Below are 27,481 nucleotides of genomic sequence, written 5' to 3' on the forward strand. Positions count from 1 at the left end.
CCAGAAACTTAGAACACAAACACAACCGTAGAAAAATATATGGACAAACATAAATTATACTTTTTTTCTCCCCACTGGGATGCATTCATGCATCAGAGCTTATAAATTCAGATTATATCTCTACTGCCATCGTGTGATAGAATGGTTTTTAGTGAAGATATTCCGAAAAGAGAGCCAAAAACTCAGAACACAAGGAGCTTTCAAGGAAAAAAAAGAAACAAGCTGTATCCCTCTTTTGCCTCCCTTCCAAGCAGCATTGCACTTTCTCATGACTCGTAATCAAAGTGAAAATTTGTGAGGAGCAAGGAGGCAGGATGAGGAACACCGAAAAGAACAAGAAGACAACAGCCAGCCTTTCTTCAGTCATGTGTCATGAAAAGGCATGATTCTATTTTGCCTCCCTCTAAATATAAAAGCTCTAATTTTAGAGTGACATACCCTCACCTGACCCTCAGGCTGCTCATTCCCCAGCTTAGAGTGCTCTGTCTCAGAGTGAGATCAGGTCATGCCAATGTCAGTCTTCCCTCCGTATGTGCCCAGATGGCTTTCTCCCCACTGGACTCGGATACCCCATTCATGTCCACCTTTCTTTGGTTGCTTTGACCTCTGTCATGCTGGAGATGATTTCTATCACGTTGAGCCACCAGGAAATCTGAAAAGTGTATCTTTTACATCCTTTTACAAATCATTGAATCAGGTTTTTTGGGTTTTTGTTTTGTTTTTACCTGACTCTGAAAATAGATCCTTCTTGTCCTTTGCTTGGATGTGCTGACTACTTATTTCCCTGACTTTGGCATATTTATAAAATGTGCAAATCTTGTCTTTTGTGTCCCCCCCCCCAAAAAAAAATGTGCTCCCTTTTCTGCTCTCCTCAAGCCCTAACCCTCTATGCCAGTATTCTACTACCTATAAAACGCCCCTGGCTGCCCCTTCCTCCCCGCACCTATGCTGTCTAACTGCCCTTGTCCCAAACCTACCTACCTCTCCACTCTCCCCATGAAGCCTGCTCTCACAATCAGCTTATGTAAAAAAGAGAAACAAATTTACATCAAGTTGCTAGTACAAACTGATAATGGATCCTCTGTTTTGTTTTTGCCATGGGATATTTGTGTCCAGCAAAGGAAATAAACTTCAATAAATATGTAAATATCCAATTGTACCATCAGATCGTTTTAGCTGGTCTTAGAACCTCCCACCTCCACACTTTCTGATCAGACTTTACATCCACATCCCCTGAGTCAGTAGCAGGTATTACATCCTGGGAGGCATTGTCCAGAATACAAAGAAACAGAAGCTCATTATGCTTTTCAGCTTCTAAATATTTTGAAAAATTATAGCAAAGACTTGAAAGTAATGACTTTTTATTTGCAAACCTACTGATATTTTTAGTTGGAAGCCTTAAAGCTGAAGAATACAGAGCATGGAATGTTAGCTTGTTCTAATAAAAAAGAAAAAATGTGAAATGTCAAGGTTCACCGCAACCCAGACTGGATTTGCTGGGAGAATGAAAGAGAGTAGAAAAATAGGTGCAAACTTTCCTGTGCTTTTCTCTGTCCCATGCCGAGCTGGCAGAGGGAAGGAGGAGAAAGAAGTACCAGACACATTTGAAGAATTTAGGAACAAAGAATCCCAGTGCCTTACATCCTGGGGAAGTAAAAACAAACCCCCACCAGCATGGTGGGAAAGAAATTGAGTAGAGCTTGGCGCATGCTGTATTTGGCAGATGAGGACTTAAGACAGAGCCCCCCACAAGACATGAACAGCTTTTCATAGAGAGTTAGAAGGCTCAGGGAGAATCTATGAGCCTGAGGAACAAAGAGAATGTTTGTATGAGAAACTCCAGCCTCTTGACCAAGTGCAAACACAGATATTCCAGTGGATATTGATAGTAATAGAGACGAGTGACCAAGACCCATTAAAGATAATATACATCTCATCCAAAGCCATCATATTCAAATGATCTTTAGGACCTCTGGAAACCTCACAGACTTCCTCTCTTATATCTACATCAAGATCCAGAATCTAGATGGAGTGAGGGGAAATCCTGAATTGATTTGGCTTATCTTCTAAATGAGCTAGAAAACCTGGAAATTACAGCATTTACCTGGAAATAACTAGGTTAATGAGGCAGAATGGAAGCTTGAGATAGAAGATAGCCTATTATATTAAAAAATAAATGAAGTTGCACTTACAGTGCATATCTGAGCTTGTGGGCAGTACCTCATAATGTCTGGGGAAAAAGGACTATTGGGTAGAAACACCAGGACAGAGACATTAAGGTAAAGGACCTTCTCAGCATCCTTTAGCACTTACTTAGGTCACCTATAGTCCCTGCATACTTGGTTGATTCAGCCTCCACATCTACCACAATCGCCAGGTTTAACCCCAGCATCAGTGAAAAAACTCATCACAACCTTTCATTCATACAACCACATCAGCATAGGAAAGCCTCAGCTAAGTGGAGCACTGGGGGAATAGAAGGTTCTCTTAAACTCAGCTTTCTTAAATTACAAATTCTGGGCGGCACCTGTGGCTCAAAGGAGTAGGGTGCCAGCCCCATATGCCGGAGATGGCAGGTTCAAACCCAGCCCTGGCCAAAAACGGCAAAAAAATTACAAATCCTATTATGAACACTGTTGGGAAGAAACCCTCTTGGCCCTGACAAGGGTGCAGGCATTTTGGGAGACAGCTAGTGAGAGAAAGCAGGCCATAAACCAAAATGCATGACCATGGCAACCCCACCCCATGCCCTTGTTAATCCTCACAACCCTGACAAGAGTACAGCCATCCTGGAGACAGCTAGTGATAGAAATCAGGTCAAAAGACAAATGGCATGGTCACAGCAACCCCACTATAAATCCCCACTGGCCTCCTGTCCTTTTTATTCTCATTCAGACTTGATTCCTAAACCTCTCAAAAATTATGTTCCATATTGGCGTCTCCTTCCTTCACATCTTCAGGGTCACTATTGTAAGCCTTGCCCAATGCATTTCTTCTTTCTTCTCCACATCTGTTCTTCTCTATGATGAGATTCCTGAGTCTTCTCAGTTTCTCTGCCTATGACAAGATTCCAAAGCCAGAAAGTGTCTGGCTTGTCTATATCACCTCAAAGAATCACCAAAGAATGAAGCCCAAATTTCCAATGTCAGCTGATATTAACAGATTAGATCTGTACTATCACTAAGCACTGTACTCCGTGATTTTCCTTCATGATTTCATAAGATTTGGGGGGAACTATATCATGCTATTGATCAAATCCCTTAAGTCAAGGGTTCTTTACACTGAATACATAGCTGGGCTTCAAGGATATGTGAACTTTCTGGATGTGATTATATATATATATATATATACATACATACACACACACACAGCATATATATGTGGAATATATATATTGTGTATAATTATATACACATGCACACAATATATATACATATACACATATACATATATATGTATCTATGTTTCTGTGTGGTATGTATTTATGTGTGACAGTGTATGTCATCAGTTGCTGAAGGTGGGCAGGAGGTCTATCACTCAAAAAAGCAAAAGTTGTGGCCTTAATTGTCTTTCTCACATGCTGCTACTAAGCCCAGATCTCTACTCATTTATACTTGTCAATATAGGATTTTGAGAAGCAAGGAGAGTTCTATACTAGGAGTTGGAGGACAATGGGATAAAAACTAAGGTCAAGACATTTTTAACCTTAATTCTTTTTTGCTCTCTCTCCCAGTCTTCAGCCATTCACACAATTTCTATATATATATATTGCTTTCTATCTTCATCATATTATAAAGAAAATGTTAGACTAGGATAGAGCACTTTAGCATATCATAAGATGCCTACATCCTGGTAGATATCAAATATAGTTTACAGATTACTCTGACATCCCACCTATTACTAAACCACTGAATTTTGGTAATCACATGCACAATCTTGTTTATAAGTATATAAAAATCTCTTTGTGTGCCTTGTTGAAGTCCAGAAATGTTAAATCTATGGCATTTCTGCAAGTGTCCTCAGCTGAATGGTAATTTAGAAATTATCTACATACATCAATGCCTTCATTGTACAGACAGGAATAATGGGGTCCAAATATAGATAGCTAAAGCTACACAAGTTATTTTGAAGGTGACCTTTGAGAATTCTTCTCTTGAAAGTAAGCTTAGGACTCTTTGCCTTGCTCCAACTAGCCCACTGGCCATGATTCACTGCCTCCTACTGATACATTGACCCCTATATTATCCCATGACACTTTTAGCATATAGCTCAAGCTCCTGGGCTAGACCTTCTCTCCCAACATAGATTGCAAGCATTGTGAAAATGTGGAACCACATGCTCCCTTCTAGGAAGGCAGGGTCCACCTTGCCACCAAGGATAACCAAGATTTTGTGATTTTCAAATAGAAAAAGAAAATTCCTTTTGGTCCTCTTTCCTGGAATGTCATTGCAGCCTGAAGTGCACTGGCTGTAACTGACAGCCTTGCATACCATCCTATGACCTTCCTTCAGCTTCTGTCAAGTTGGCTGGCATTGCAGTGGCCAGAGGTGCACCATGAGGACCTAGTGTGAAGAACTCTTCACCTCGCTCCTGTTGAGAACAGCATTAACATGTACAGATGGTCCTCAAGAGAGGGCAATTAGTGCTGAGGTCTCTTCATCAGAATGACCAGCCACCTAGGGGGAGGAGTAGCAGAAAGACACTATATCAAAACAGAAAAAAGAAGCACAAATCCAGAATTGGTGTCCTTGTGCCCTTGGCTTTAACAGCCACAGAAAAGCCTCAGACTTGGCGGTCACTGCTTGCTCTCTTGCCTTTCCACCAGTATACCTTCCTGGATGTCAGCTCAGGGACCATCTGCATACTTCTGTCAAACTTCCAGCAAATGACACTAGGGAACTATTTGTAAGAGTGCCACCAGGTCAACAGAGACTCAGAGACTGTGGTCTGGCCCTAGGACATTGGGATTGTGACTTTTAGAAAAAGAAGAAAGTGATGTCTGTCCAACCCTCATGGAGGATCCATCACACTACAGAAGGGCCCCCTGGAAAGGTAGAGATCACACAGGCAATAGGAGAGAGCTGAAGATTTTGGGGTCCAATATAGGCCACTGGTGTGAGGTTAGTTCTGGATGGTGACACAGGCTCTCCTAGACAAAGTTCCTTGAAAATTTATTTGAAGTTACTTAAAAGAAGTAATAATAAAATTAAAAGTACAAGATGTGAGGTCTATCATTGCTTAGATCTTTCATGTTGGTGAAAGATCTATAGTCCCTGGGGGAATGATGGTCTTCTACCAGCTTGAAGAGCAATGTCTTGGGAATATGAACAGAGTTTTCTGCTGAATGAGGATGCCAACAATGATAGGAAAACTTGGGAAAGGATGTGGAGCAGTGTACAGTGAAGCGGAGGCAGAGCAGCTCTGCGAGCTCCTCTCCACTTTCCCATAGAGAAACCCTGACTGGCCGCTGAGAGCAAGCCACACACACGCCCTCATCCCAGGCGAGCCCGTGAGGCAGGGCCGCCCAAGAGGGACAGGTAGCCGGGGCGTGGGCTGGAGCATCCCCAGGAAAACAACAACAGAGCCCTCATGCCGGCAGCAGCTTGTGGCCACCCAGGGAGCCCCACACTTCATCACAGAGAAAGTCACTATCATATGACAAAGGCTTTGCCGCAGTTCATCTTCCTCCCTGTGTACTTTCCATTTGCCTTCCTGGAGGCGGAGCATGATGGCAGACAGGATGGACATGTAGCCCACCTCTCCCAAGTCATCAGGTGAGAGGAAGGTGGGTCTGGACCTTTTCCCTGTGTGGATTATTGGTGTGGACAGACAGCTGGAGACGTACAGCAAATTGGCAGACTGCTGCATATGAGGTATAATTGAAAACCACAGACTCTGTTGTAGAGATTTTCCCTGCTTGTCTGTGCTGGCCAGCAGGCCCCTCCCTCACGGAGGACAGCAGCTTGCAATTCCTGGCAAAACCCAACTGATGAAAATTTATTCCTGAGCAGAGTTGGCACCTGAAAGGGGAGCCACTCAGAATCACAAGGAGCTAAGCAACCTGATGGAAAATTGAAGGGAAGGGATCCTGCCTGGGAAACAGACATTTTGAATTGTCCAAAATGGTGGACACCTTACCCCAGAACAACAGGAGTGATTAAATAGACCGGACCATTCCTGGTGGGGAATATTGGTGTGGGATGGCAGTTCAGGCTGTGCAGCAAACTGGCGGGTGGCTGGACTCAAAAGTCCAGATTCAAAAGTGAGACTCTGAGCCACAAAAACTGAGTATAAGGTCTCCATGCACCACAGCCGGGGCGGCAGCGAGACCCAGCGGTAGCCAGTACCCTCCCCAACAGCCGATTGCAGTTGCCAGTTTGCAGGAGAACATGGGAGCAGAGCGGAAAGATTTGTGAAGTGTGGACTCCTGCACTGAGTTGGGAGGTCGGATAGGAGTGCTGTCTGGAACAGAGCAGCTGAGGTTGCACAACAATTAGGTTGAAAACTTTACAGAAATTCCAAAATGGCAATCAGCCAGGTAGGGTGGTTACTGTGGTAACAGTATAAACTGTGAATCAGGTATAAGCATGGGAACCACTCACAGCGCAACCTGGTGTCCAGAAGGTATATTGCATTATAAATATATTCCTACGAAAGTTCACCCCTACATCATACATATAGATGTGTATTTCTGCATATATACAAAAATAATATTTTTGTGCTTGGTGCCTTTTTTTCCTCTTTTTTTTCTTTTTTTTCTTATCATTTTCTTGGAGGAACTATTGTTAATTTTTATTATTTTTTATATTTTTTTATTTTTTCTATTTTTAATTTTTTCCTTCTTTTTTAACGTTTTTATGAACACCAATTTTTTTCCCTCCCTTCTCTCTTCCTCTTCTTCCCTTCTTATAGTTTTTGAGAGTGCTAACATCAGATTTCTAGAGGTTTTTTTTGTTTGTTTGTTCATTTTGTTTGTATGTTTTTTACCTTTTCCTTTTTTCTCAATTATTTTATGAGTATCATTATTTTTATTGTAGTTGCATTGATTGTTGTTGTTGTTGTTGTTGTCTGTATGTTTATGTGTTTCTGATTGTTTGTGCATCCGTGGGCTTGTGTGTCTGGTAGCCTCTTTATCTGTTTATTTGCTCATTTGGTCTCAATGAGATTGGTGTTTCAACCTACAATTCTGAGCTCCCAGCACTCCCGTCCACTCTCACTCTGAGGTCTGGAGGCCTGTCGCACAGGAGTCCAGATTCTTGGGTGATTTCTCAAGGGGTATGGACAGGGCCTGGACTAAAGCTTGTCAGTGCTGATTCTGCAGAACAGGAGGGAGGAGATGATAGTTGGCTGAAAGGGAATCACACCGGAGCAGCAGTGCCCTGAGGTGCAGAGCAGCAGCCATTTTGGGGAATAATAGGGCCCACCCCCAGATATTCTGAAGCCACAACCCCTGTCTCGCTGGGCAACCAGTGGAGGCCGGGCATCTTCTCAGATGGCAACCACAGTGGAACAGATCTGGGACTGAAACACAGGCCCTATGGGTAAAGGGTTTGACTGCGGCAGTTCCAGCCTGGGTGGAGCGCGGGGACTAGAAAATGCATGCACAGAGCCAAGAAATTCCCAGGGCAGGGCTGACCCAGAGAACCGCTTTACTGAGCCTAAGACACACCCAGCCTTCGGGGGATCATCAGCCTATACACAAAGAAAGGCAGGAGGCTAGAGCTACCTGTGCTGCAAATACAAACCTGCAAGAGTAAAGACAGGGCCTGAGGCACAGGCTCTGGGAACTCAAAACAGCTTCTATTCTGCAGAGGAATTTAGCAGGGACAGAAAAAAATTCCCACAAAGTTGTTCTGTTCTGTCAGTAACATCAATCAGGGGCGGGGCTGGAACTGAGTGAACACCCCCCAGCCTCCACCAAGCGCCCGAGGTTGTCAGGCCTCACCACCCACTGCTGGATAGAGGAGACAGCAGTGGCCTGGCTGAGGAGATACAGATTTCCTTGTGATACAGGTAGGTGCAAACCACTGCAGTATCTGCTCACTGGAGGCAACTGAGTCACAGCCCTGCAGGACTATCATTGACTGGGTGTGACAGAGGAAAAAGGTGGGTAAGAAGGCATCAACCTTCCCAGACTAATCTATTTGCTGGGTGGGTCCTCCTGACTTCACGAAACACCGGAGCAAGTCATATTTGAGTTGTCCCCAGACATGTGCGATCCAGTTCCCAGAGACCTTTGAAACTCTCCCACCTGAGACAGGTGATGACTAAGACAATTGATTTGGACCATTTGAACTGAGCCAATCACCTGAAGACTATTCAAGTGGTGTCCTGGGTTTGTGGTCATAGGAAGTGTTGATTATCCTTTTCCAATTGTTGCCTGTGAGGGCAGGGTGACATAATTGCTGGTATTTCTCCACAACTGAGACTTCAACCCAGAGTAACTGTTTCACTAGGGTCAAACAGAGACTAGCTGAAAACAAGACAGAACCACTTAGACCCACCACACCAAACAAGGCTCCAGTTTCTCAGGCCATAGCACTGTACAGGTCCTCAACAAAACTCCAGGGGAAAAGTCAAATGGTGTAAAATAATCATGGGGCAGAATCAGCGGAAATACTCTGCTACCATGAATAACAAGAATAGATCAATCCCCCCCCCAAGGAAAGGTATGGCAGATGTAACTGAAGATCCCATTCATAAACAGCTGGCCGAGGTGTCAGAAATCGAATTCAGAATTTGGATGGCAAACAAGATTAATAGAATGGAGGAAAATTTGGAATTAGAAATTCGAAGAGCAATTCAAAAGTTGTCTCAAGAATTTAACGAATTTAAAGACAAAACTACCAAAGCTTTTGGTGCACTGAAGCAAGAATTTGCAGCACTCAAAGACCTGAAAAATACAGTAGAATCCCTCAGGAACAGAGTGGTGCAAGCAAAAGAAAGGATTTCTGAATCAAGTGGAAATGTTGAACAGGCCTATATCAAGCTCTGAAATAGCATCAACCATACAAAGCCTCCTTAAAAAGAAAAGCCTGGGACCAGATGGCTTCACGTCAGAATTCTACCAAACCTTTAAAGAGGAACTAGGACCTATATTACTCAATCTGTTCCAAAATGTACAAAAAGAAGGAAGACTACCCAACACGTTCTATGAAGCAAACATCACCCTGATCCCCAAACCAGGAAAAGACCCAACAAGAAAAGAAAATTATAGACCCATATCACTAATGAATATAGATGCAAAAATATTCAACAAGACCCTAACAAACAGAATCCAGCAACACATGAAACAAATTATACATCATGACCAAGTTGGTTTTATCCCAGAGTCTCAAGGCTGGTTTAATATACGTAAATCTATAAGTATAATTCAGCACATAAACAAATTAAAAACCAAAGACCATATGATTCTCTCAATTGATGCAGAAAAAGCTTTGATAATATCCAGCACCCCTTCATAATCAGAACACTTAAGAAAATTAGTATAGAAGGGACATTTCTTAAACTGATAGAGGCCATCTATAGCAAACCCACAGCCAATATGGTATTGAATGGAGTTAAATTGAAAGCATTTCCACTCAGATCAGGAACCAGACAAGGCTTCTCATTGTCTCCACTGCTCTTTAACATTGTAATGGAAGTTTTAGCCATTGCAATTAGGGAATAAAAGATGGTCAAGGGTATCCATATAGGGTCAGAAGAGATCAAACATTTGCTCTTCGCAGATGATATGATTGTATATCTGGAAAACACCAGGGATTCTACTACAAAACTCTTAGAAGTCATGAAGGAATACAGCAGCGTCTCAGGTTACAAAATCAACATTCATAAATCGGTAGCCTTTATATATACCAACAATAGTTAAGGACTCTATTCTATTCACAGTAGTGCCAAAGAAGATGAAATATTTGGGAGTTTATCTAACAAAGGACGTGAAAGATCTCTATAAAGACAACTATGAAACTCTAAGAAAAGAAATAGCTGAAAATGTTAACAAATGGAAAAACATACCATGCTCATGACTGGGAAGAATCAACATTGTTAAAATGTCTATACTACCCAAAGCAATATACAATTTTGATGCAATCCCTATTAAAGCTCCACTGTCATACTTTAAAGATCTTGAAGAAATAATACTTTGTTTTATATGGAATCAGAAAAAACCTCGAATAGCCAAGACATTACTCAGAAATAAAAACAAAGCAGGAGGAATCATGCTACCAGACCTCAGACTATACTATAAATCCATAGTGACCAAAACAGCATGGTACTGGCATGAAAACAGAGAAGTAGATGTCTGGAACAGAATAGAGAACCAAGAGATGAATTCAGCTACTTACTGTTATTTGATCTTTGACAAGCCAATTAAAAACATTCAGTGGGGAAAAGATTCCCTATTTAACAAATAGTGCTGGGTGAACTGGCTGGCAACCTGTAGAAGACTGAAACTGGACCCACACCTTTCACCATTAACTAAGATAGACTCTCACTGGATTAAAGATTTAAACTTAAGACATGAAACTATAAAAATACTAGAAGAGAGTGCACAGAAAACTCTTGAAGAAATTGGTCTGGGTGAGTATTTTATGAGGAGGACCCCCCAGGCAATTGAAGCAGCTTCAAAAATACACTACTGAGACCTGATCAAACTAAAAAGCTTCTGCACAGCCAAGAATGCAGTAAGTAAAGCAAGCAGACAGCCCTCAGAATGGGAGAAGATATTTGCAGGTTATGTCTTGACAAAGGTTTAATAACCAGAATCCACAGAGAACTCAAACGTATAAGCAAGAAAAGAACAAGTGATTCCATCGCAGGCTGGGCAAGGGACTTGAAGAGAAACTTCTCTGAAGAAGACAGGCACGCTGCCTTCAGACATATGAAAAAATGCTCATCATCTTTAATCATCAGACAAATGCAAATCAAAACTACTTTGTGATATCATCTAACTCCAGTAAGATTAGCACATATCACAAAATCCCAAGCCCACAGATGTTTGTGTGGATGTGGAGAAAAGGGAATACTTCTACACTGCTGGTGGGAATGCAAATTAATACATTCCTTTTGGAAAGATGTTTGGAGAACACTTAGAGATCTAAAAATAGATCTGCCATTCAATCCTATAATTCCTCTACTAGGTATATACCCAGAAGACCAAAAATCACATCATAACAAAGATATTTGTACCAGAATGTTTATTGCAGCCCAATTCATAATTGATAAGTCATGGAAAAAGCCCAAGTGCCCATTGATCCATGAATGGATTAATAAATTGTGGTATATGTACACCCTGGAATATTATGCAGCCTTCAAGAAAGATGGAGACTTTACCTCTTTCATGTTTACATGGATGGAGCTGGAACATATTCTTCTTAGTAAAGTATCTCAAGAATGGAAAAAAAAGTATCCAATGTACTCAGCCCTACTATGAAACTAATTTATGGCTTTCACATGAAAGCTATAACCCAGTTATAACCTAAGAATAGGAGGAAGGGGGAAGGGAGGGAAGGGAGGGGGGAAGGGAGGGGGGAAGGAGGTGGGTGGAGGGAGGATGATTGATGGGATTACACCTGTGGTACATCTTACAAGGGTATATGTGAAACTTAGTAAATGTAGAATGTAAATGTCTTAACACAATAACTAAGAAAATGCCAGGAAGGCTATGTTAACCAGTGTGATGAAAATGTGTCAGACGGTCTATAAAACCAGTGTATGGTGCCCCATGATCGCATTAATGTACACAGCTATGATTTAATGAAAATAAATAAATAAAGGAATTTACTAGAATCAGTTTTATATTCTAAGGAGAGTAGTTAAATTCAAGAAGTGGTGAAGTTTGCTTTGTTTGCTAAGACACTCTGGTCGGCATTCTGGTTGGGAAATTGAGAGCCACATTGTGCTGGACTGAGTGGTTGAAACAGAAGAAAGAGGAACTACTCCAAGTAAGAAGGGGTAGGATTTGAGTTTTTCTTTGAACAACCTGATAGGCAGGAGTGGGAATCTGGGCCCTGTAATGAAAAGGGTTGCATAACTGTCTCTGAAAAGAAAACTCCAACTCATCAACCCAGGAGCAGGCTGGGGCCTCAGGAGAGATATGTGATCCTTTTAGTGATGACCAGTTGTTTTAGGGAAGAGTTTGAAGTTGTTCCTTATCTGTCCTGTTATTCTTCTAGGTAGTCCCAAGATTTTAGTCTGAGACTATTAAGGTCACATTGGTGGTGCTCAAAAGTAGAGGATGGGCAGTGCATGGATAGGGTACTGGCCTTCCCCACACATTGTCCCCTAATTTACTCTGTCTCTGGGGACAGTGTAGGGATAGTAGAGAAAACTGTAGGCCCCCAGAGCCGGTCCGGTCGGCAAGAGCAGAGACCTAAAGTGGAATAGGGCCTGACAGCAGGGGGTTGCTGTGTGTGGATCTTTTCAAGAGTGATATTCATTGGGGTTTTCCAGAGAAATAGCACCAGTAGGATAGATAGATATAGATACGGAGAAAGAGAGAGAAGAAAAGAGATGCATTACAGGATCTGTTTTACATGATTATGGAAGACAATTCCACAGTCTGCCATCTGCAAGCCGGAAAACCAAAACAGCCAGTGATGTAAGTCTTGGTTCAAGTCCAAAGGCCTGAGAACCAAGAGCACTAACGTCCAAGGGCAGGAGTAGGTGGATGATCCCAGCTTAAACAGGAAGAACAAATACACCCTTCCTTTGTCTTCTGTTCTATTCAGGCCCTCACCAGATTGAGGGATGCCCACCGACATCGGTGAGAGTGGTCACATTCCTAAGGATGCAAATTCAAATGCAAATCTTTGCTGGAAATGTCCTGTCAGCACTCTTGTTCTCAGTTCTTGGTGTGCTCTTGGCCAAAGCATGACCAGACATACCAAAGCAAGGCAAGCACGTAGTAAAGTTTATTGAGCAAAGGAAGGTAGGTTTGCCACAGACAATGAATAGACCCCCAGTCATAACAGGAGGGGCCCAATTATGGTCTAGAGTCCAGTTTTATATTGCATAATCTGTGCTCTCCTCATGGATCAAACATCACCAGTGAACCATTTTGATGGACTGTTGAGTGTTCAATGACCCAAGTCTTCCTTCACATGCAGATCTTCCATGAGCCTCTCTGAAACCCTATGGTGGGAGGAATCACAACGTGGATTTAAGCTAATGATGTGGCAACTAGCCTTAGTTGTTCTAGGTCACCTTCCAGACCCTATTGTGCCTACACTGCATGGCCTATATCTAGATAATCCTCTAGCTTCTTTTGCAGTTGGCACACTAAGTTCTGATGGCAGATTGGTAGGGGGTGTTCCCTCCTACCTCAAGTGTGGCAACTGTTCTAGTAACCCACCTTAGTCCCCAGAACAGTTGGAGATCCCTCACTGTCTACTTAACAGAAGCACCCTCACAGGCACACCCAGAAATAATGTTTTACTAGTTACCTGGGCATTCCTTAGCCCAGTTAAGCTGGCTGGGTTACAAATAATTAACTATTATAGGAACAGATATGAAAGAAGTTCACTTTTCCCCAAATATGCTCAGAGATAAAAAAGGGATTAGGAACAGGTAGACTCTGCTATTGCATGCATGGAGGGCCAGGCACTGAGAAGAACACATGGGTACACATGCCTGTGACAGAGATGAAGGGACCAGGGTACCTTTGTCACATAAAGTAAACACCAACTAAAAGTGAAATCTGAGAAATGAAGGATTTCAAGTGCTTATCAAAAGACATTCTTTCACTAAGAGGCTTTTACAGAATTCAATTATACTAAAAATGGAAGCAAAGTAAGCACTGGGAAAAAAAAAAAGATAGGAAAAGAAAAGAAAAAAATTCCTGTGTCCACATGATAAGATATCAGGACTCTCCAGAAGGACTGGAAATCCTAGGTCTGTATCTTGAATATTGATACAGACAGCAGCCGTCAAAACATCTGACAAAATCCTGGTAAGTGCCACACACCAGCTGCACATGAAAAGAAAAGGTATGTAACAGGTTTGGACTAAAAAAAAAAAAATACATAAAAATAAATGACACATAACAGGGGTATAACATCAAAACTGCAGCCAAAGCCACCTCAACTTGACTATCATCTGCAAGATCTATTCCTACAGGTTTGTTGTGTGACCAGCCAAAAAACTAGGAACTGCACCTGTGTGTAAAAAACAGGAAGAGAGAGTCTTCATTTGCATGTATGTGTGTGTGTGCATGCAAAAATAAAATATAGACGCACATAAATATATTTACAAATCAGAATGTTCCTCTTGAAACTTATGTAAGCTTCATTAACATGTATTGCACACCCAGTAGGTGCCCAGCACTCTTCTGTGCAGCTTCTCATAATCACGATTAGTTCTCAGAACTCTGCAAGATATATAAATCCTTTATTTTTGTTTCAGAGAAGAAAACCAAAACTCAGTGAGATTAAGTGACTGCCCACTGTTGCAGCTGCTAAGTGGTTGAAGATTTAGAGCCAGGTCTCCTGATCCAGGGGATAACAGCTGTAGCCTGTGGGCCAACAGTTCCTAGCTTCCTTCAATTGATTCCAAACTCAAAACCTTTTCCATAGCACCAGAGCTGCCTAAGTACAAAAGTTATATATTATGCGAAAGAGCTCATTTAATATACATTTGTCAAATGCCATCTATATGGTGTGCACACATTTTAACACCAAGATCTTTTTCTCAAGTTGTTCACAGAGACAAACTTAAGGAAAAAAATAAAGATAGAATTGCAGCACCATGTAGCAGATTGGGTAACAGAGGTGCTAGAGACTGCATTGACCAAAGTTGACATGATGACTTCAACTCAGGCCTCAAGAGAAGACAGAAATTATGAAAAACAGTCACAGACTAGGTGACAATTAAGTTTAGTCCAATGGAAAAATAGGAATTGCCAATGAGAATTTTTTTTAAAGGCTAACTTTGGCAAAGGCACAGACCCTGGGCTGGAGGAATTGCACAGAGTGGTTAGGGCTGGGACACGATGTGAGGGGTGGGGTGGGGGATGAGGCTGGTGGAACAGCCCAGACTTTTACAATAAGGAAGCTGAGAGATACGGGTGGAGACAGGAGGATCAACTGGAGCCAGTTCTTAGCTGTATCTGAAGGCTAGGAGTAGGTAACTTCTCATCCCCACATACGGGCTCACAAACCCCTGCTTCCTGTTTGGTTTTAAACATGTGCAAATGAGTAGAACCTCAAAAGACAGCAGATGGTATAAAGAGAATGATGGAGAAGTTTCCATAAGAGAAGGAGGAATCTGGCTGAACCACATAGTAGCAGAGCCTAAGGATCAGAGTGGAGTGGAAGTCTGGACATGGTGAGGCAGCTTGTTCCAAATCCTGTCCCAATCCAGCCTCCAGATCAATCCAAGCTGAGTCCATGAATTAAAGGGCTGATTGTATATTTATGAATAGGCACAAACTAGTCTGGAAGTTCGTTCAAGTGAAGGAGACCAAGGAACTGGTTTTCAGGATTAGAAAGACTTGTTTTTCATTCTTCTATCTTTTTGTACTGCTTGGATTTTTTTAACCACATATATAAAGTAGCTATTTAAAAAGATGTATTATTAAAGGTACAACTTTTATATCAATGTGTATATACAACTTTTATATCAATGACTGAAATATTTAGGGTTCAAGCAACTTCACTGTTGAACAACCTCTGAATAAAACATGGGAAACATTCTTCTCAGTGCTCAAGGATCTTCCTAGGTATTGAGCAGTCTCCAGCACTGAGGTAGAGGACAAGCTCGTCAGGGGTGGAGCAGATATTTCAGCTCCACTGGGAATGACAGTGTTAAGAATGAGATTTCTGAAGCCCCTTAGAGAGAAAGGGAAAGAGAAAATCTTATCACAGCTCCTTCCAGTAGGAAACACAAGAGTGTTCTGCTGTAAAATATTTGCATTCAGTCCATCTTGCACCTTGCTGGGAGATTCTAATCAAGTAACGAGAAAGGAGCATCTTTCTTCTTAGTCTGCACAATGAAAAGGCTATTTAGCACATACTGGTGGTGTGAGGAGGTATAATAAATGCAGCCTAGTGGCAGAAGGTATCAGAAGAACACTGGGCCCCTCTGGGTCTGTGGACTCCTAGGCAGCACTAAGAGGAAAATCATTACAGCTCAGAGCAGCATCTCCACGAGCTCATCAGAGCTATAGGACTATCTGTCCTGCCTGAGGAAGCCACAGCAGTAGGTAAGAGTGGGCAGTGATTTGCATGCACAGGGAAACATTCCTGGGGGCTCCCAGAAATGAACAGGGGAGAGTCTGGCTGGGGGATAGGAATTAGGGCACACAATAAAGCCAGTCCTTTATGAATATTAACAAAACTGCATTAGCCTCAAGCAAAGGATTATGGACTTGTTCCTTCAGAGCAGTGTACTTCTGGCTTTTATCCCCATAACAAAAATGATGGATAATTCAAGAATGGTACCTTGAAGCTACTCTAATTTATTTTTTAAGCTCTATGAATCATACATAAAGTTTGGCACTTTTTTAATAGTAATAAATTACCTGTGAGATTTCAACAACTGATTAGAAACACCAGGGCATAATACAATCATAGCTAGGAAGGAATTGTGCGGTTAGGAATATGTCAGGCTTGAAGCTAGCAAAGATTAAACTTTGGGAAATTCTCAAAACACTACCAGGGGATGTCTGAGTTCTAGCAATCCTATCTCAAAAATGCTTTATCCTCAAACCATCCCTTCTCTTCTCAAGCCCTAAGGCCAGGACCAGTACCATCAGCTCCAGAAGGTAGCCAAATAAGATTTATAGAGTCCCCAGGTTACAAACAAGAGAGGTTCTGTAGGTTTGTTCATAAGTTGAATTTTTATGTTAGTTGGAACAGGTATATGTGCCTATTACCCATAATACATGTGGTCTCCATTCATAAGTGTGAGTCATACATCAGTCGGATGTTTGTAACTCAGAGACTGCTTGTATTTCCCATATAAAAAGTCCAGAACTGGGGTTATGACCCACAAGTAACCAGGGGATCCAGGCTCCTTCTTTTCCTCTGAAATTGTGCTCTGTGGCAGATTGGTTGCAAAGAACACAAGCATGGCTCCCATCCCTGAACACTTGCCTTTTAATCTGAGCTGTCACGTGACTTGCTTGACCAATAGAAGATGGCAAAAGTTTCTTTGCATAACCTCTGGGCCTTATTCCCAAGAAGCTTTGCAACATGTGCCCTCATTGTTTTGGCCTGAAACAAACATAGTAGGATCCCTAGTCTTCTGGAAAATGAGAAACAGGCTCCATTCCTGTGATTAAAGCAATCTAGGATCAGCCACATTAGTGACCCCAGGGCAAGACTTACAGAGTAATTACTCAGTTTAGTCCAATCCAGATAACAGAATCGTGAGAAAATAAATGGTGGTTGTTTCAAGCCACTAAGTTTTGGATAATTTGTTGTATAGCAACAGACAAAATCCCATCCTTTGTGTTTTGCTTTTGTCTTCACAGTTAGCACAATGCCTGTCACATTAAAATCATGTCCCAGGATAAAAAGCATAAAGGTCAAAAGGTTGATGCCAGTCAAGTTTGTCCTCTTTACAGGATGTCCAACTCAGCTCCACCAAGTAGCTTCTACAAGAAGCAACTTAATTTTTCTTGGTGAGTATTAAGCCATTTGCTGTAAGGAAGTCTGAGGAAGCGAACCACGCATATTGTCACACAGGGAAAGTTGGGGGTGGATGTTCAGTAAGTATCTAGCAGTGAGTGCCAGATCAGTGCTATCAGCAAAAGGGAACCCCCTGAAGGTTATATACAGGGAAATAATGTGATCAGAGCTGCATTTTTAGAAAGATCTGTCTGGAAGATGAATGGAGGAGAAACCAGAGGGGGCCAGATCAGAGGCAGGGAGATCGGTTAGGAGGTTATTGTATCAGTTCTGTCAAAAGGATCTAACTAAGGCTGTGACAATGGAAATGGAGAGAAGAGCATATTTAAGGGGAAGCTTCCAACTCACTGGATGTTAAAAGTGAGGAAGATTCTTGGTCGGGGTGATTTCGTGAATGGCAAGATTACAGTACAAAAGGAGAATTCCATCTGGAAGGAAGACAATGAGTTAATAAAAACACATAGTTGATTCTTGTTATTCACAATAGCTATGTTCTGTAGTCACTGAAAATGCTGCATTAGCAAATTCTGAACCATCGCTCCTGGAAGAAAGATGGAGTTAGGTTCTCACAAACCTCTCATCATAACATTTTCATCAACTGACCAATACATAACATTGTCTTATGTGTGTTTCTGTCTAAAGGCACCTAGTTTAATATATATTCTTGGTTCATTAACACTGAGCTCACAGCCAATAGCACTGTAACTTGTGCCTGAGTGAAGCTTATCTAACACATGCATTTTCTCTAGAAGGCACATCAGAGCCTACTTGTGCTTGGCTGCACTAGGCAGCACTTCAGTGCTATGCTTGGGGGCCTTTTTAAACAGCAAAATAACCAAGAAAAAGCACAAACATGTGAAAACTGTGGCACTAAATGGACCGCAGAAAGAACACTTATTTACAGTGTGAGAGCTGAGGCAGGAAGGTGGTGCATGACCTTGCTCTGCCTCAGCTGGGAACGTGCTGTCAGGCACCTCAAACTTTGTGCCACTCTGTGCACGCCCACAAATGACCACAAAGTATCGTGAGTGTTGATGTGGGGATCACACATAAATTTTATCTCATAGACATATTCACAAATACAGCATTTGGAAATGATGAGAACTGACTGCATTTAACTTAGCTGTCTGTGGGATATCCAAAAAGCAATTGAATATAGTCTGAAGACAGACTAGGCTACAAGTCAAATAGGTCACACCTCTGCTCAAAGGCCTGCAAAGCTCCCTAGTCACTCTGAGCAAAAGTCAAACTCCTTAGTATAGTCCACTGGGCCCTACATAATTTTTCCACCCCCAACTCCCATTTTGTTTAATCACTACCTTCCCACCTCAGATCACTCCACTAGCTACAGTGGCCACCTTTTCACATCCTGGAATATGTCAAGGACACACCTCAGGACACTTGCACTTTTAGCCCCCTCTACCTGGATGTTCTTCCCACAGACAGTGTCCTGGCTTGCTCCTTCTCTCTCCACCTTTCTCACTCTTCTTTTTCTTTTTTACCTGCCTGAGGACATGTTGTCATGGATAGAGTCCTTAACCTGGAGGCAAAAAATGCTAACAGCAGGGAAGATACCAGGATGTAAAAAACCACATACTTCAAAAATTCAGACCTAATTTCTTTTCACACATTTATTTGGAAATAATTTGTTCTTTTTCCAGTCCAGGGCTGGTAAAAAGGCCACAGAGGCACAACCAGTCCTGTTACAGCTGCAGAGGTCAGAAGGTTGAGGAGAAAATGCAATTAGAGCCCTGGCTTCCATAGCCTGATAATGAGTTGACATTTGCATGGTGTTACTGGCAACAACACCCACCACTGTGAACCCCACAATATGGGGAAATTTTCTGTTGTGGGCTGAGACAACACCAGGTCTCAGGCAGCATGGCTTTTTCACATCTGAAGGGTCATCAACTCTGTCCTGCCTGCCTCCTCAGGCCCCCTCCTCTGTACTTCCCAATAGGACAGCTCCTTTCAGATATGTCCAAGAAAAATAATAATAATAATAATAAATGCTGCTACTGGCAAAATAATTCCCTATTCTGGCTTTGTAAAATCCAAAGAGACTTCTGGTTTCCTCAAGATGTTGTGATATCTTTGACTAATTCTTAAAGAAAAAAAAAAAAAGATGAAAGCATTGAAGGAAAATATTTACCAAGATAATTCAACCAGACATTTGCCCAGGAATTTTACAGTTTACAAAATAGTTTAGACACATGAGCTCTAGAATCTACAGAAAGACTCAAGTCATGTCTTTTGACTTCTGATCTACCATTCCATGCCATTTTGTAAAGGAATACAGGATGTCCCCCAAAAGTCTACCATACATAGGGGAAATGAGAAAAAGTAGCTAAATGGACCTTTATTTAAAAAATATTCATTACAAAATTTTGCAAAATATTTACAAAATATTCACTATGTGTTGGCCACCTCTTTGTAAAATTTTGTAATGAATATTTTGTAAATAATAGTACATTTAGCTACAATTTCCCATTTTTCCTATTGTGGTGACTTTAGGGGTGACTTTGGGACACCCTACAGAATAAAGAGTTGAGGCGTCACAACTTGCAAAATGGATGAGAAACTACTAAAGAGTTTGAAAGAGGCAGATCAAGGTGAGGGCCAACCTGAAGTAGAGCCATAAAGGTGACCATTATTGCCTTTTGTCCCCTACTACATACCCCCCTGTGCCCCATTCCCCCAATGCCCAGGGCCCTCTTTATGCCCTTATGCTAAACAAGGCAACTCTTCTGTGTTGCCCACATGAGCAGCACTTCACAGTCTGGCTTCACTATCCCTTCAAAGCTTTGATTCCTTCTATCCCTTCAAAGCTTATGTGCCCTTACCTATGTTCCTCTCCCTGAGCTTCTCTCTAAGCAGCTGATTATTTGATGTCCTAGGAAGTGCCTTCCCCTCTGAGAGTTGGGATGCATGTCAACTAAAGTCTTGCCTGAAGATCAGAACTCACTACTGTGCTAGCCCTGCCCATAGCACTGATACTTCCAATAAGGATTCTATTGACTCAACCTGAACCTTATGGTGATGTGAGAGTTTCAGACTCTGATAGGTATAGATATTACTGAGCAGGGGGCTGAGACTATTTCCAGTCTCCCTCTATTGGAGCACCACTGCCTATCCAATGCCCTGACCACAATTACGACTAGTAGCCAAAAGTATCTCCCAAGATAACAATAGCCCATGAAATAGAGAAAACTAACCCAGATAGCACCTAAGCCTTTTCAAAGGTTCAACATAGTCTATTTCTATTTTAACATAGGCTATTTCTGTCAAGACAAAAAAAGGTCCTCTTTCCAAATATTCTTTTTGGTGACCATGAGTGGCCCAGCTAGGCACTGGCCAAGAAATCAACACCTGCCCAGTACCTGGAAGCTAGAGCTGGCTCTGAAAAGGCAATCACCTAAAATAGCCAGGAGCAGATGGAGGTAGGTTGATTCCAAGCCTGTCCTAAGGAAGCCAATTCAAAGTAGGGTTGACTAAATTTTGTCACCTTCTAAATAATAAGGGAGAGCATGAGATTGAGAGTGAGGAACCCAGGTAATAGGAAAGCTGCTGGGGTGGAGGAGTGCTCCATGAACAAATGAGGGAGAGAAGCCAGTATGTCCCAGAGAGGGCCCCAGAAGTTCACAGAGGCCCACACTGCTCTCCTGGTGGGATGTGGGCCCAGGTGAGTGGAGCAGAGTGAAAGTGGACATCATCCAGAGCCATCCTTTCTAGGACAGACTACTACTCCTCAGGGCTGTTGTCTAATTGCAGAAAATATCCTCCAATGAGCATCTCTAATCCTTCCTGTAGGACTTAATGACAGTTTCTCTGTCCTCTCCAGATGTCGTACAACAAAGGCCTAGCTGAGACTCATTGCCAACAACCAGATAATGTTGCTAGGAGGAGTCAGCCAAGTGGAGACATGGAACCCATATAGACAGTCCACCCTGCAGCAATAACTGCCCCCACAGGGCAGAGCTGAGGCAGCCTCAATCGTGCCACTGGAGTGATGTTCTAAAGCCCTTCAGAGAGGGCTGCAGGAACGTACCTGCTGGAAGGTGGGACATGAGACGTGAATATATCCCTTTAGGCTCAGTAGCTCCTGGGGGTCAGCCTCTTGGGAGACTGGTGGAGGAGGTTTTGAGCCCATCCCAGATACCAGACACATAGGAGCCCCTCCCCCAGCCAGCACTGACCATAGCCCAGAGGACAAAGCCAGATAATGGAATCTGCCTCAGCTGCAGAACTATTCTTATTTGCACTCTGAGAAATGCAACAACCACTTTGATAAAGAAACAGTGGCAACTACAAAACACTGGGAAAAAAACTTACCTCTTTCAGAATTTAAAGGTCTATGTTCCAGTTCCAGCTAAGCCACTTCAGAAACTCACAGAGCCCCCAGGGACCCCTGGTTCCTCGTGTGAAAAATAGGCATGAAGACACCTTTAAAACAAGCATCAAGGGGAGGAGACAAGATGGCTGACTGAAGCTAGCTTTCCACAGAGGCTGCCGTCCAGTAGGAGAGTTAAAGGACAAAAATTCAGCAAGTAACCTGGTGGATTTGAGCTGCACTAAGAGAGAAGGTTGAAGAACGCACGTCAACTCCGCTGAGGCGAGCTGCCACCACAAGGATACAAACAAAAGGTACAAAATCCATCACAAGCAGACGGGAGTCCCCTCCCCCATGAGAACGGCTCAGAGTGCCCCACAAACAACCAGGCGGAGTTCAAAGGTCCTCCCACTACACTCCACGGGAGAGACCCTCTAAAAACTGGACCTACCTCCCCTACTAGGGTGCCACAGCATCCTAAAGCCAGGCATAAAACTGTATAAACTGTATATAGTTTCTACCTGGAATTCTGAGCTCCCAGCGCTCCCCTTCACTCACACTGAGGTATGGAGGCCAGTCCCCGTCGGCAGAGAGGGGACCGCACCGGAGTGGCAGTTCCCTGAGGCACAGTGCAACAGCCATCTTTTGGTGACAATACGGCCAGACATAAAACTATGTAAAGCTGTATGTGTTCTCTGCCCGCAACCCCAGGCTCCCAGCGCTCCCCGTGCTCCCCTCTGCTCTCACTCCAAGGTCTGGAGGCCTGTCCCCCAGGGGTCCAGACTCTTAGGCGATTGCTCGAGGGGTGTAGACAGTGCTGGGCTGCAGCTGGTCGGTGCAGACTCTGGGGTACGGGAGCAGAGAGAGGAAGGTTGGCCGGAAGGGAGCTACACCAGAGAAGCAGTTGCCTGAGCCATAAAACAGCAGCCCTCTTTTGTTAGCAATACTGCTCACTACCGAATATTCTGAAGCCACACCCCCTGTCTCCCTGGGCAACCAGAGACTCTGAGTATAGAATTTGCCTGAGGCAACTCCAACTTGCAAACCAGGGAAACTCCCAGGGCAGGGCTGACCCAGAGGACTGCTTTACTAAACCTAAGATGCACCTGGCCCTCAGGGGATCGTCAGCCTATAGACAATACAAGAGCAAAGACAAGCTAATTTGGAACTCAATTCAGCTTCTCTTCTGCAGGGGAACCGCAGAGTTGTTCTGTTCTGTTCTGTTCTGTCAGTAACATTAATCAGGGGCGAGACTGGACCTGAGTGAAAACCCCCCAACCTTCATCAAGCGCCCAAGGTTGTCAGGCCTCACCTGGTCCTGCTAGAGAGAGGCAGAGAGCAGCGGCCTGGCAGACTTCCTTGTGATTCAGGCAGGTGCAAACTCCTGGAGTACCGATTCACTACAGGCAACTGGGTCAGCCAACTGCAGGGCTATCAGTGACTGGGTGTGACAGTGGTGCAAGGTAGGGAAGGAGGCATCAAACTTCCCAGACTGATCTATTGGCTAGGTGGCTCCTCCTGACTCCACGCAGCACTGGAGCAAGCCACATCAGAGTAGTCACCAGACCCCTGTGATCCAGTTCCCACAGATCTCTTAAACTCTCTCACCCAAGACAGGTGCAGACTGAGACAATTGATTTGGACTTTTTGAACTGAACCGATCGCCTGAGGACAAATCAGGTGATGCCCTGGCTGCACGGTGGTAGGAAGGTTTGATTTTCCTTTTCCAATTGTTTGCCAGTGGAGGGTGGGGTGACTTAATTGCTGATATTTCTCCACAGCTGAAACTTCAATCCAGAGTATCTGTTGCACTAGGGTGGAACAGAAACCAGCTGAAAACAAGACAGAACCCCTTAGCCCCACCACACCAAACAGGGCCCCAGTTTTTCAGGCCACACCACTATACAGGCCCTCGACAAAGCCCCAGGGGAAAAAATCAAAGGGAGTAAAACAACCATGGGGTGGAATCAGCGGGAAAACTCTGGTAACATGAATAACCAGAATAGATCAACCCCCCCCCAGAAAAGATATGGCAGATGTAATTGAAGATCCTATTCATAAACAACTGGCTGAGATGTCAGAAATTGAATTCAGAATTTGGCTTGCAGACAAGATTAACAAAGTGGAATTAGGAATTCGAGGAGAAATTCAAAAGTTGTCTCAAGAATTTAACGAATTTAAAGACAAAACCACCAGACTTAGACACACTGAAGCAAGAATTTGCAGCCCTCAAAGATATGAAAAATACAGTAGAATCCCTCAGCAACAGAATGGAGCAAGCAGAAGAAAGGATTTCTGACATTGAAGATAAAGCCTCTGAATGCTCCCAAACTCTCAAAGAGGAAGAGAAATGGAGAGCAAAAACAGATCATTCTCTCCGAGAGCTCTGGGATAATTCGAAGAAGGCGAATATCCCAATCATTGGAGTTCCAGAAACAGATGAAGTGGCCTCGCTGGGCACAGAGGCCCTTCTGCATGAAATTATGAAAGAGAATTTTCCAGACATGCCTAGAGATTCTGAAATTCAGATAGCGGACAGCTTCAGAACCCCAGCACGACTCAACCCCAATAAGACATCCCCGAGGCATATCATAATTAACTTCACTAAAGTTAATATGAAGGAGAAAATCCTCAAAGCTGCCAGGAGAAAGAAAACCATTACCTTCAAAGGGAAGAATATTAGAATGACTGCAGATCTCTCTGCTGAAATTTTTCAAGCCAGAAGTCGGTGGTCACCAACTTTTAATCTCCTAAAGCAAAATAACTTTCAACCCCAGATTTTGTATCTAGCTAAACTGAGTTTCATTTATGATGGAGAAATTAAATACTTTAATGACATTCACATGTTGAAGAAATTTGCCATAACCAAACCAGCTCTTCAGTATATTCTCAGACCTATCCTCCATAATGACCAACCCAACCCTATACCACAAAAGTAAACTCACTCACAGAAACTTCGGATCAAACTCCAATTTCCACACTGGAGAAAGGATTAAAAATGCACACTGGACTTTTGAAAAAATTGATACCCAAAACTTCACCAGACTTATGAATATTCTCCATTAATGTGAACGGCTTAAACTGTCCTCTAAAGAGGCATAGGTTAGCTGACTGGATACAAAAACTCAAGCCAGATATTTGTTACATACAAGAGTCAAATCTTAACTTAAAAGACAAATACAGACTCAGGGTGAAAGGATGGTTATCCATATTTCAGGCAAATGGTAATCAGAAAAAAGCAGGTGTTGCAATTTTATTTGCAGATACAATAGGCTTTAAACCAACAAAAGTAAGAAAGGACAAGAATGGTCACTTCGTATTTGTTAAGGATAATACTCAATATGATGAGATCTCAATTATTAATATCTATGCACCCAACCGGAATGCACCTCAATTTATTTATTTATTTTTGTTTGTTTTTTTGTGTGTGTTTTTTTTTGTTTTGTTTTTATTGTTAAATCATAGCTGTGTACATTAGTGCAATCGCCTATACCCATTCTAAGATGCACCATAGATGTGGCCCCACCCATTACCCTCCCTCCACCAAAACCTCCCCCCTCCCTTCCCCTTCCTTGGCCCTTTCCCCATAGTCTTGTGCTATAGTTGGGTTATAGTCTTCATGTGAAAGTTATAATTTAGCTTCATAGTAGGGCTGAGTACATTGGATACTTTTTCATCCATTCCTGAGATACTTTGCTAAGAAGAATATGTTCCAGCTCCATCCATGTAAACATGAAAGAGGTAAAGTCTCCATCTTTCTTTAAGACTACATATTATTCCATGGTATACATGTACCACAATTTGCTAGTCCATTCGTGGGTTGATGGGCACTTGGGCTTCTTCCATGAGTTACCAATTATGAATTGGGCTACAATAAACATTCTGGTACAGATGTCTTTGTTATATTGTGACTTTTGGTCTTCTGGGTTTAAACCTAGTAAAGGAATTATAGGATCGAATGGCAGGTCTATTTTTAGGTCTTTAAGTATTCTCCAAACATCCTTTCAGAAGGAACGTATTAGTAGGCATTCCCACCAGCAGTGTAGAAGTGAATGCATCTCAATTTATAAGAGAAACTCTAACAGACATGAGCAACTTGATTTCCTCCAGCTCCATAATAGTCAGAGATTTCAACACTCCTTTGGCAGTGTTGGATCCATCCTCCAACAAGAAGCTGAGCAAAGAAATCTTAGATTTAAACCTAACCATCCAACATTTGGATTTAGCAGACATCTACAGAACATTTCATCCCAACAAAACTGAATACACATTCTTCTCATCGGCCCATGGAAATTACTCCAAAATCGATCACATCTTAGGTCACAAGTCTAACCTCAGTAAATTTAAAGGAATAGAAATTATTCCATGCATCTTCTCAGACCACCATGGAATAAAAGTTGAGCTGAGTAACAACAGGAATCTGCATACTCATACAAAAACATGGAAGTTAAATAACCTTATGCTGAATGATAGCTGGGTCAGAGATGAGATTAAGAAAGAAATCGCCAATTTTTTGGAACAAAACAACAATGAAGACATGAACTATTAGAACCTCTGGGACACCGCAAAGGCAGTTCTAAGAGGGAAATTTATAGCACTGCAAGCCTTCCTCAAGAGAACGGAACGAGAGGAAGTTAACAACTTAATGGGACATCTCAAGCAACTGGAAAAGGAAGAACATTCCAACCCCAAACCCAGTAGAAGAAAAGAAATAACCAAAATTAGAGCAGAATTAAATGAAATTGAAAAAATAAGAATAATACAACAGATCAATCATTCAAAAAGCTGGTTTTTCGAAATGGTCAATAAAATAGATAAACCTTTGGCCAACCTAATCAGGAAAAAAAGAGTAAAATCTCTAATCTCATCAATCAGAAACAACAAAGACGAAATAACAATAGACTCCTCAGAAATCAAAAAAATCCTTAATGAATATTATAAGAAACTTTATTCTCAGAAATATGAAAATCTGAAGGAAATTGACCAATACTTGGAAGCACGTCACCTTCCAAGACTTAGCCAGAATCAAGTGGAAATGTTGAACGGGCCCATATCAAGTTCGGAAATAGCATCAACCATACAAAACCTCCCTAAAAAGAAAAGCCCAGGACCAGATGGTTTCACGTCAGAATTCTACCAAACTTTTAAAGAGGAATTAGTACCTATATTACTCAACCTGTTCCAAAAGGTAGAAAAAGAAGGAAGACTACCCAACACGTTCTATGAAGCAAACATTACCCTGATCCCCAAACCAGGAAAAGATCCAACAAGAAAAGAAAATTATAGACCTATATCACTAATGAATATAGATGCAAAAATATTCAACAAGATCCTAACAAACAGAATCCAGCAACATGTCAAACAAATTATACATCATGACCAAGTCGGTTTTATCCCAGGGTCTCAAGGCTGGTTCAATATATGTAAATCTATAAATGTAATCCAGCACATAAACAAATTAAAAAACAAAGACCATATGATTCTCTCCATCGATGCAGAAAAAGCTTTTGATAATATCCAGCAT

The sequence above is a fragment of the Nycticebus coucang genome, chromosome 4 (genome assembly GCF_027406575.1).
Source record: "Nycticebus coucang isolate mNycCou1 chromosome 4, mNycCou1.pri, whole genome shotgun sequence".
Taxonomy (NCBI): domain Eukaryota; kingdom Metazoa; phylum Chordata; class Mammalia; order Primates; family Lorisidae; genus Nycticebus; species Nycticebus coucang.